The sequence below is a fragment of the Pipra filicauda genome, unplaced genomic scaffold (assembly GCF_003945595.2).
Source record: "Pipra filicauda isolate LSUMZ 115617 unplaced genomic scaffold, ASM394559v2 scaffold78_size3787270_pilon, whole genome shotgun sequence".
In the NCBI taxonomy this organism is placed as follows: Eukaryota; Metazoa; Chordata; class Aves; order Passeriformes; family Pipridae; genus Pipra; species Pipra filicauda.
Genome location: NW_024104964.1, coordinates 2,330,201 through 2,341,297, shown reverse-complemented (window position 1 = coordinate 2,341,297; position 11,097 = coordinate 2,330,201).

Here is an 11,097-nt window from a genome sequence, read left to right as displayed (position 1 = left end):
AGGATCTGCCCCTCAATCAGCCCCAGGCAGAGCTGGGATCCAGTGCTGTCTCTAAGGTGTAGGTCTGATGTCCCGTTGTCCCAGATTTCCATTTGCTGCTTTCCTTGTTTCACTGCTGGATTGCTCTCCTTAGCCAGGAGCAGAGGGATGGGATCAGTCCAGAAAGTGCTGAATCCCAATATTTTTGGGGTGGGGGAGGAACGGGAGAATTGGCTCCGTGGTCATTTTTTTAATAGATCTTGACAGATCCTGTCCTGCCTTTACTGAAACCATCTGAAATATTGTTACTGATAAATTTAGGTTTGATTAAATTTGACATAACTAATCCCATTACTACAGTTTGTACAAAACAATTCCAAAGGAAATTTCTGTGCAGATTTCCTGCTGGCTGAAGGAGGGAATTAATATCCTGAATTAAGGCAATGAAGGATTGATAACTAGAAGACTAATTGAACTCTATCAACCATGGAAGCAGTTTAAGGCTGACGAGTTAATAAGGCCTGCTCTGTAAAAGCAGGAGAAAATAGATCATTGAATTGTTGGTTGTAATCCAGTTCAATTCCTTCTGCCTCCTTGGCAGAAGATGGGATGCCCCAGTGCTTAGGATGCTTTCCTAGATGCCTGGATTTTTTTATCCCTATTCCTACCACGATCTTTGACCACAGACAAGTCATTCAACCACTCTGTGCCTCAACAGCACCTCAGAAAGATGAATTTCCCAGGCATGGGTTCTGGAAAAGTCGTGGCCATGATCCTGGAAAAGGGGTCCTCTTATGCACCTTTTCTTTGGTGACAAAATGATGATGCCAAGTCATTCACAGAGGGAATTTGTGTTTCGTTCTTACTAATAAACAGGCAGGAATTTCAAGTTACAGGAGGGTGAAGCAGCAATAAAATCACCCAGACATACCCTGTTGTCTCATGAACATATTACTCAAAGGCCAAAAAATCACCAGGTGAATTTGCTGAAATAGCAAACAAAGGGAGGTTTCTCAACAGAAGCTGTTGTTAATACTGAGACTAATTACCAGGGGCTAAATCCTGACTCATGTTGAGACTCTGTTGCTAAAAGGAGAGCAGGGATCTGGATTTCTCATTGCCTGGGCTGATGATTTAGGTTCAATATCAAATACCATCCTCTGGCCCTAGAAAGATCTTTAAAAATCATTAACATGAGTTTTCCAAAACCAGCAATTCAACGTTAAGAAAAGTAATATTTCAAATGAATACATTCATAAGCGTTTGCATTTTATGGTATATATTGAATTCTCTTAATCTAATCATGGGTCTGTTATAAACCTCAGCTTAGTTCTGTGGCCTCAGGACTCCCTCAGGGAGAAACACTCCTGAGAGATTTAATGAGGGTGCACCAGGGTCTCTAATTAGACAAGAAGCAAGTTCTGAAGGGAGAAATAAAGTCCTATAATAGGCCAGCTCTTACAGCTAAAAATGAGAATAAGCTTTCAGGCACACAGGCCCTTCTGCAGGTTAGCAAATTACAGCAAATGACACATCAGCTTGAAGAAATATTTTACATTATGCTTTAAAGGAGAGAGATAAACTCTATTCCATTCACTTTGCGGAATATCAAGTACTTAAAAATTGAATTTTCTAAGAGCTTGCTTTCCCGGAGAAGTGAAGCCTGTTATATCTGCCCATGGAGACCCCAACCTTTTGGAATAATTTTGAAGCTTTAAAATAAATATCAATCGAGCTGGAGGTGCAGGTTCTCAAAGGAATTATATGCCTGAAAGCTTAATTAAAAAAAATCAGAAAAAAGTGACCACAGCAGTGCCCCCGGTGAGGGCAAGGCTGATAAGGAACAAAAGGAATCCCCATGGAGATAAATGTTCCCTCTGAGTCACAGGAGAGCCAAGGGATCATCAATCCACAGAGCCTGGCTTTAATTAGTTCCTTTGCTGCCGGAGCTGGTTGGTCTTTTCCATCCTGCAGGAATAAGCAAAATACTTGGGGGCTTCCTTAGGGTGGGGAGACCCAGGAGATGGATCCACTGCTCCAAACTGCCTTTCTGGGCCTGCAGCAAAGAACCTCTGTGACCACTCAGCAAGGTCTGGGAAGTTCCACGGGCAGGAAGGGGCAGAGGAAGCGGAACTTTGTGGCTCAGCTGTGGCCGGAGCGGAGCAGAGCTGGTGCCGCAGGCTCGCCCCAGGGCCTGGGAATTGTTGGATATCTGATCCCATCACGTGCTCCGTGGGGAAATCAATATCCAGGGAGTCACAAAGGTGTTCCACAGCTTTATCCTGCTCTGGAGAGCTTGGGATCTTTCAGCTGCTTGGCTGAGCAAGATGAGCAGAATTGTCTTTGAGTTTCAGAGCACAGCCAAGTGGAATTCTACTGCTGCTAAAAATGCATTCCACAGTACCATAAGAAAAATTTATTCCTGGATAGGTTTTTTTCATTATTTACAATCTTATAGGTCACTCAGTGAAAACAATTTTAGGGTTTTTGAAGGCTTTGGGAAGGTGAGAACTCAGAATACTAAGAACACTGCCCTCTGTGGGAGGGGAACTGAAGCCCGTGAGCTGCAAAGTTTGCATGGGATGAAAGGCCTTAAAGAGTTTGGGTCAGGTGTTTCTATTGCTTCAGGTTTGGGAATTTTTTCCATTAGTCACCCTGGTATTCTTGCATTTTTTTATCACTGGATTCTGTCAAGTAGCTAAACTGCTCCAGTCCTCCGGTGTCTGCTCACATTCCTTACACAGTTTGCTGTTCCTGTTCCCTTCTGCTGACAGAAGAGTCATCCATGGTGTGCTGGAACACACCTGACATCAGGAGTCACAAGGGGAAGAAGGATCTGTGAGACCCAAGGCATGCAGGACCCTGGGCCCTCTCAAGGAGATCGTCCACCGGGACGTGTTTGGATGGGACAATTTAAAAGTTGAGGATGGGGACCTGTCCTTTTGGCCATTTGTTGACGAGATCGCTGTGGTGTGAAATCATGATGGGTTTTCAGAGACCTGAAATAAGTCATGGAGCTCCCTGGACACAGATCCAGCAGGATGCAATGCCGTTGGAAGGGAAGGTGTGGAGCACTGCAAGTTTGGATGGTAACACTCCCTCCTCCTTTGCCTGGGAGACAACTCTCCAACAACTTGAGCACTCTGCAGAATCAGAGGGAAGTGTAATGTCTGAGGAATGCAGGACAAGGCTTTTCCAATATCAGACAGTGCAGTGCTGGGCGTTACTCAAATGTCTCTGTGTCTCCTCCTCATTCCTGACAAGTAACTGAACTAAAGGAAAGACTTTCCTGGATAAACGAGTCCTAAATCTACTGCAAAGGGAGACAACAATGCCTTGAAGTGCTGAATAAACATTAAAGAGCTTAAAGCAGGTTTTCTTCTCAAAGCAAATAACCCAAGCTACAACCAGGCTTCTTCCACTTCTAATTAGCTCAGGTATTTCTGTTCAGCACAAGATTGTGGAGATGTATCTCCTCAGATCCCACAGCCTGGATTATCCAAGGCTCTGTAATTTAGGATGGAAACTCTGGAGGGCGGAGGCCCTGCTTCCAAAGCACACACCACACTGCAGGGACCATTTGCAAATGTAAATTCATGAACAGCAACAAGTCCAAACACATCTGATTTTGAAGGGATTTTAGCAGGTTGTGCATTACTTTGTGCTCCAGTTTCTGCAATGTTCTGTCCTCCAGCTGTGATGAATGTTCTTGTACCCCTCCTGCTCATCCAGGACGTGTTTGCAGTGTGCCTGTCCCCCTCATCCAGCTCTGGGCAGGGCTGGATGTGATAACTTTGGGTTCTTTGGTCACCAAAGACACTGCCCCTCACCCCTGTCACCTCTGTGTCCCCTCCCCAGCTACACATTTACACCTGCAGGTCCCGCCCCAGCAGAGCTTTCTCGTCCTCTTGTCCTTCCCCAGGTATCACAAAGGCAATGCCTGTTTTCCTGGTCTCTTTATCAGATTTTCACGGTGCTTTTATGCTCGTTCTCATGCCACTCCTTGTGCTTGGAATTACCTAAACACAGTTACAATCCCATGTCATTGTTTTCCTCCAGGTCCTTCCTCAAAGCACTCCTTTCCCACGATGTGTGTAAAGCTCCTGCCGATGGCTGTTAGGGTTTTATGACCAGGCCCTTGACCCATATCTTTTGATGAGTATTTTTTATTATTTCCTTGTTCTCCCCGTATTTATTCATCTGTTCCCTTGTCGTGCTTTCTTTGGTGCAAAGATCACCTGTTTATTCTGTGCTTCTGCACTGATGAGAAGTTCCTAGGCCTTATATCTGCTGTAAGCAGCCTGAATCTGGTGAAATATCTCCTAAAACAAGGAATTTTGTGAGTTTAATAAACCATCAGGCTCTGAAACCTGAGCCATGTGTGTTGTTTCTTTTTAGCAAATCTAGATGGCAACTGCAGCAACAATTTCATTGATCCAGACAAAGGCTAATCTCCTCTGGAATTCTCCTTGGCCGTTAAAGGGTAACTGTGCCTTAATCAATAGTTTTCAGTTACTTTATCTAAAGCACACACATTAATCACTGAAGAATGTGGGGCTCTCGACCTTCCCTCAACTGATTCAGGAGCCTGAAAATTCTGTTTCTTACAGGACTGTCGGGCAGATTCCTGTGAGAATCCCTCCTATCATTTGGATGCAAACAAAATGTAAAGTCATTTTGCAAACAGCTTAATTAATCTATGATAAATTAATCTCCTCATCGGAGGGGTCTCATCCCCAGAGCCCACTGCTGGTGCCATCAGCTCTTCCCAACAAAAGGCAGTGGATTTCTGACTGAATTTACGTGGTGGTTCCTTTATTGAGGATTTACACTGTAAGGTTCAATGTATTTAAAGTATATATTGGTCACAATATGTTTGTGTGCTCCTCGTATGTTGAGTGCATACAAACCCAGCCTGAATTCCTCTGAAAAAGGTTAAACAAAATAAGAAAGAGGATGTTACAGAAAAAAGAACTTCAGGAGTTAATCAGGAGGGGAAGTGGGGGAAGATAAACTAAAGCAACACAATGGAAAAGGGAAGAGAAAAGAAAAATAAATGAGAAACGTTCTGAGGGCAAACAAAGTCCTGAGTGTGTGGAGATACACAAAGCAATAGAAAGCAAAATCACCTTCCAGCCATCAAGTCTGGAGTGGTTTCTGCACCACTCTTGCGCTAAGAGTTTGTTGAAAAGCCTTCTCTTCTCCTAAAGTCAACATTTAATGTGGACAAACAGGTCAGAACTTCCCTGGGTTCCCTCTGAACACTGAAGGCAACAGTTTCGTAGATTTTAGAGGCCCCAAAGACGTAACCCTAGAGAAAATATTATGCAAATAACTGGCTTGTAGTAACTCTAAACAATATGAACCCTGAGTACGAACAACTAAAAATATAGAACGCACGATTAAAATCAAATGTCGTGGAAATTAGACATAGTTTCAAATACTTCTTCCATTTAACCTACACGGGAAGACTTTGATATTTCTCAGATGCTTATTAAGAGCTGATTGAGCCTTTCCTTTTGGAAGTTTAAGCTTTTCCAATGAGTCATTTGGTTCACTGATTATTTAAAAGAATCATTTATTGCTGACACTATGAGGCTGTTCTCCCCCATGTGCTACTAAAATCCCCTGTCGAGTATTAAGGAAAACCCAAGGCAAACACTAGAAAATCTTTATCTCATCGAGTGGTATTATAAAAAAATTCCTGCATAAAATTCAGTGTTTCCGTGCTGAGACATCTTGTGGTGTGTCAGGTGTCCTGCAGCTCAGCAAAACTAAACTGGGGGGATGGCAAATTCATTCTGAGAGGCTTAAACCACACAGCTAAAAATCCCGTACCTCATTTTTTTGAAACAAAACCAGCCTAATTACAGCGTTGCTGGGACTTATTTTCAGACAGGAAGTATTTCAAATCTGATAGTAACAATTTGTTAAATACAAATTTCTGATATATGTTAAATACAAATTTCTGATAAATTCACATTCGTTGTCATTACGCCTTAAGATGAATATTTCACAAGTGCAGAATTTTGTGGCACTGAAATTTCACAACAGTGAGGTCCAAACAAGCAGATTCCTAAACTGGAATTGCCTTTATTGGGGGTTTTTTTTACATTAAGTTGGTTGTGATTTGTAAGAGCCCTGAGAAGCAGTTCATAACTAAAATGAGATTTGAATATAAAGAGAAGAAATGAATATTAAAAGAAAGTTGATCTCGGTGATCTCCAGTTCCTGAAGCTGCTAAAATGCTGTGTATTTCAGGAAAATTCTTTGGCCATTACTCCCCCTCAAAAGAAAAGCTGAAACAGAAATATCACCCTCTATCAGACAGCAGGAAATCAAGGAAATGTCAGTCCTAATCCTTGGGAGAATGGGCCTCGTTAGAGCTGCTCAGAGCCCTCATTTTCTTCATTACAGGGAAACAAAGAGGCATGCAAACTTGGGAGTGTTTTCACATCCCTGCCCAATATGAGTCCCTGAGCCTTTCAGAATTCCTTATTCAGTGTGTATCCCAGTTTCCTTTCAGAAGGAGCCCGAAGCACAGCCCTGACAATGGCAATCTGCATCTGGACATTTACATTTTTGTTGCCTCAAAGATGCATCTTGGATTTGATGCTGTTTTATGTGCTAAACTCTGCTCCCTGGCAGTGCTAAAAGAGCTTAAATATGAGATGCTCCCAGAAATGTCTCTGGCTTTGGGATCCTTTCAGTGTTTCTGTGTCCAACACACGTTATCGAACACTTCACACCAGCATTTAATTATCTAAGCATATTATATTGTTAATTTTTCTGACACAGCTCTGAGGATCAGCCTCCCGTTTGGAAACCTGAGGGAGTGTGAGGACAAGAAACTTCCCTTTCTGCAGACAGTCAAGTGGAACAGGATCCAGAGTACTGGAGTTCCCAGGCCTGCCAGCAGATATTAGGTTTTCCTTTCCCTTCTGAAACGTTCTGGAACCCACCCAAACCCAGAAATGTTTTCTGGCACTGTCCTACCATCAGTGGTGCTACCAGGGGCTTCTTAAGAAGGATTTGTTTTGGCATGGAAAGACTATATCCCTGGATCGTTCAGGCCACACCAAAATGGCTCATTTCACTCTGCATTTTCTCACTTTTTATCTCAAGTTAAATTTTCTTCCCTTGCCTTTAATGGGGAATTGTTCTGTTGGAAAGGTGGAGCAGCTGGAACACAGGCAGGGAAGTGCAGCTCCACAATCTGCTGATTGATGATCAATTCCTCTTCTTCCTGGGCTATTTGCAGCTGATGGATTTTTGGGATTGACTCCAGCTCTGATACAAAGAAACTTTTTTTTTTTCCAACGGTCATTTCCTCATCTATAATTTTGTCTGATCCGGTGCATTAAAAACTGAATGTTTATGGGCTGAATTGTAAAAAATGTCATCAATGGAAATTAAAAGCAATCCCCAAATCAAAGGTTCTATTCGGCAAAAAGTGATATTAAAAGAGAAGGGCTGAGATCAGAAATAGGCTGGTGTGTTATTCCAGAGGCAGCTTTGGAACTCTGAGGATAAATTTGAAGCTGATGCCTCCTGCTCTGTGTCCGCAGGAATGTGGGAGCCCTGGGTGGATTCTCTGCTCGCAGGAGCAGATGTTCAGCTGATGGGAATCAGCAAAGGCCACAGGAGCCAGAGGAACCACCTTTCATTTGCACCATCTGGGGAGCTGTGCTTTGGGAGGAACAGAATACTGGCTGTTATCTTAGAACTAATGACATGGTAGGTTCAAAAAACGAAAATAAAAATATAGAGACTCTTTGATTAAGAAAAAAAGGGTTCATTAGGGGGTGTTTCACACTCAAAGAGGCCTCGTGGGAGGAGATCCTCTGGGCAGCTGGAATGCTCTGGCTGGAAGGAACGCAGGAGAGCCAGCCTGGGGAGGGACAGGGTAAATGAGGGATTGCTCCCAAACTACATCAGGGACATCCACAGGGCTTTGGCCGTGTTAACATCTGAGAGGGGCCAGCACTGGCTCCAGGAGCCAGAACAGCCTCAGTAATTTCAGTGTCTCACACAACATGATCAAAGTGTTATAAATGGAAAGGCATTGATTCCTACCTACATTTTAGGCTGATTTTCTTTTTCAAGTCTGTACAGTCCATTACTTTAAGAAACTGTGATGTTAGACAGTGAGGTTTTAGCACCATCCCAACTAAAGAGTATTTTCTGAAGAAAAATACCTCTTTTTTTTTTTTTTTAAGTACAAGAAAAGCTAAAATACAGCATAACCAGTGATTCTAAATGAGCAAATCCAAGGGAAACATGCCCAGGAACTCCACAGCTTTGGCATCCAGCAGAAATGTCCCCACACAAGAGAATGACCCCTGAATGTGAGCATAACCAGGGACAGGAGAGCTGTTTAAGTGTCTGTGGGCCTCGTCTTTTATTCCCACTGTCATCCAAAGGCCTTCAGCCAACTTCCATCCACAACCACCTTCAGACCTGTCTTTTGGACAACCCTGTGTTTGGCACACCACACGAAAGATATCCAGAAAATATCCTACCAGCAGTCCCGTGGGCTGCTTTCTTGTTAATAGCAGCTATTCCATTTGTATAAACGCCCGGATTAATGGGAATTTTTCTACGTGCACCACAAATCTTTGCAGCTTTACATAAGACTTTGTTTCTTATATTAGGGAGATAGTTTTACTTGCTGTGAAAAGCCACTCGCAGGAACTGCCTTTTACCTAAATATATGTTTAGTAAATATATAATATGTATTTATATATATCTGTTGCTAATAAAAATTTCCTCCTTGAATTGCTATTTCCCAGTCTGAGAACTATGCAAAAATATCAGAGATGCAGAGCTTTGTACTGCAGTAGCACATGAAGTTTGAACAGTATCATAACAAGAGAATTTGTGTTACATGCATAATTTATTACGTTGTAGGCACCTACACTGAGCCAAAAAATATCCTTCTAGGAAAAGCTAATTTAGACTCAAAATATCCAGTTGTTTGGGTGTTTTTAAAGACAGCCCAGTGACACTGGGTCAAGAATTCAGAGGGAATCCTGTCTATTCTTCAGAATTTGCCTTCTGAGTGTTTTTGCACTGCAGATCTGAGGTAAAATCAAACACAAATAACGTGGTAATTGTTCCTCCGAGAGCAAAACAGATTAATTAGACTACAGTTACACAAAATGCACTTGATTAACCGCTGATTATGTCTTCAATGAAGTCACAATATAAATTATTCTTCAGACGGCACCAGATCAAAGAGCACTGAAGGATTGTCTTCCTCGGAACATCCATAATTTAGGAAGAGCGAAGCATGTTTTGTATTTCACATGAAGTTACACGGAAGGGAACTGTGCTCGTCAGAGTGGGCTGTTAGACCTGGGGATGCAGCAGTGCCATTTGTAGGCAGGTCTGGATTTGAAGGAGGATTCTCCGGGGTGATTCTCAGTTATTTTCAAATGGTTACTCATAAAACGTGATTGTTCTCAGCCCCTTGACTCTGTCAATCTTTTTCCAAGAGCACAGGCGGAAGGTCGGCAGGGATGACTCCACTGAAAGGTCACTGTCACCAGCTGGGGCACTGAGTCAGTCTGCTCGCTCCAGAATGTGCTGCCTTTCCAATTCCATCATTCCCAAAGCACACGTTTTGGGTAATCGGGGGCGACAGTGGGGGGTGGTGGAGGTGGGATGAGCAGGTTTGGGTCAGCAAAGACATGGAGAAGGCGGTGATGAAAAGGGTGGTGATCGAAGAAAAGGGCTTTTCTTTCCTTTCATAAACTTCTGGGCTGGGCCTTGGACAGTTTGTATTTTTTACTTCATAGCCTGACTAATTACAGGCCGAAGGCATGGGCAGGAATGGAACACGTAGTACCAATGTATTAGAGCCCAATTTCATTATTCATCAGAGACTTTCTTCCCAATATCTAATCTAAACCTACGCCCTTTCAGTTTGAAGCCTGTCCCTCCCTCCCTTGTCCCGAGTCCCTCTCCAGCTCTCCTGGAGCCCCTGGAAGGGGCTCTCAGGTCTCCCTGGAGCCTTCTCTTCTCCAGGTGAGCATCCCCAGCTCTCCCAGCCTGTAAATGAGACAGAACACTAATTAAAGAGATGATTTTTTCACTTTTTCTCTGTGCAGTCTTCTAAAACATTGCCAGACGGACAAAGCGCATTACTTTTTAAAATGTAAATAGGTGTATCGAGAAAATGTCCTTTTTGTCTACCCAGACTGCAATGTGAAAGGGCTGCTGTCCCTGTACCAGGCTGGAATAAAACACTTTACATATTGGTAGACAAGCAGACTAATTAGCCCTGACTAATTTACCCTCCTCGTGCTGCTGTGACATAGCTGCTACATTTATGCAACAGATGTGGCTGTGGTGACTCAGCTTCTGCCACTTCTGGTCTCAGTGAGAACTGTCTGGAACTATCAGAGCCTCATCCTCTGAGAAACATCCAGAGACAAAACACACAGTTCCTCACAGTCTGAAAAATCATCGTCCCTGTTTTCACAAAGAGCTGAACCAAGTTCTCTTTTCTGATACTCAGTGTCAGTGTCTGACTGACTCGGTGACTCAGTTTTCACGCCTGGGAGGCTGCATTTCCCACCAGAGCTTTGACTTCTTTTCTGTCAACATGCAAGACGACAGAGAGGAATCCCCACAGCCCCTGACTGATTTTCCAGTCACTAGAAGTGAGTACAGACTACAAGCAGGATCAGGGCAGAATATATATATATATATATATTCATATAGACACACTTTCCAAAGAGTACTTCTAGTTATGCACAGAGGTATCATTTTCTAGATCAAATTATAGAAGAGGGAACAAATTTACCATCCTCTCTGCTCTGCAAGTGTATGTTTATTTCTTTCAATACTCTTTACCTCATTTCAATAAAAATTAACAAGAGTTTGAACAGCAGCGCTTTCCCCCCCCCCCCCCCCCCCCCAATATTCTGGAAGCCTGGGAGGAACAGGTATAACTCTGAGCATATTTTCTTAATAAGTTAAAGCTGTGTCCCAAATATCACGGGTGTTGTGAGCTTTCAGAAGGAAATACCCTGGGTATTTTGTAAATAAATCACTTTGTTTTCCTGGCTCTTGTTGATCTCTCCACCTTACCACAAACTTTCTGCGGTCTGA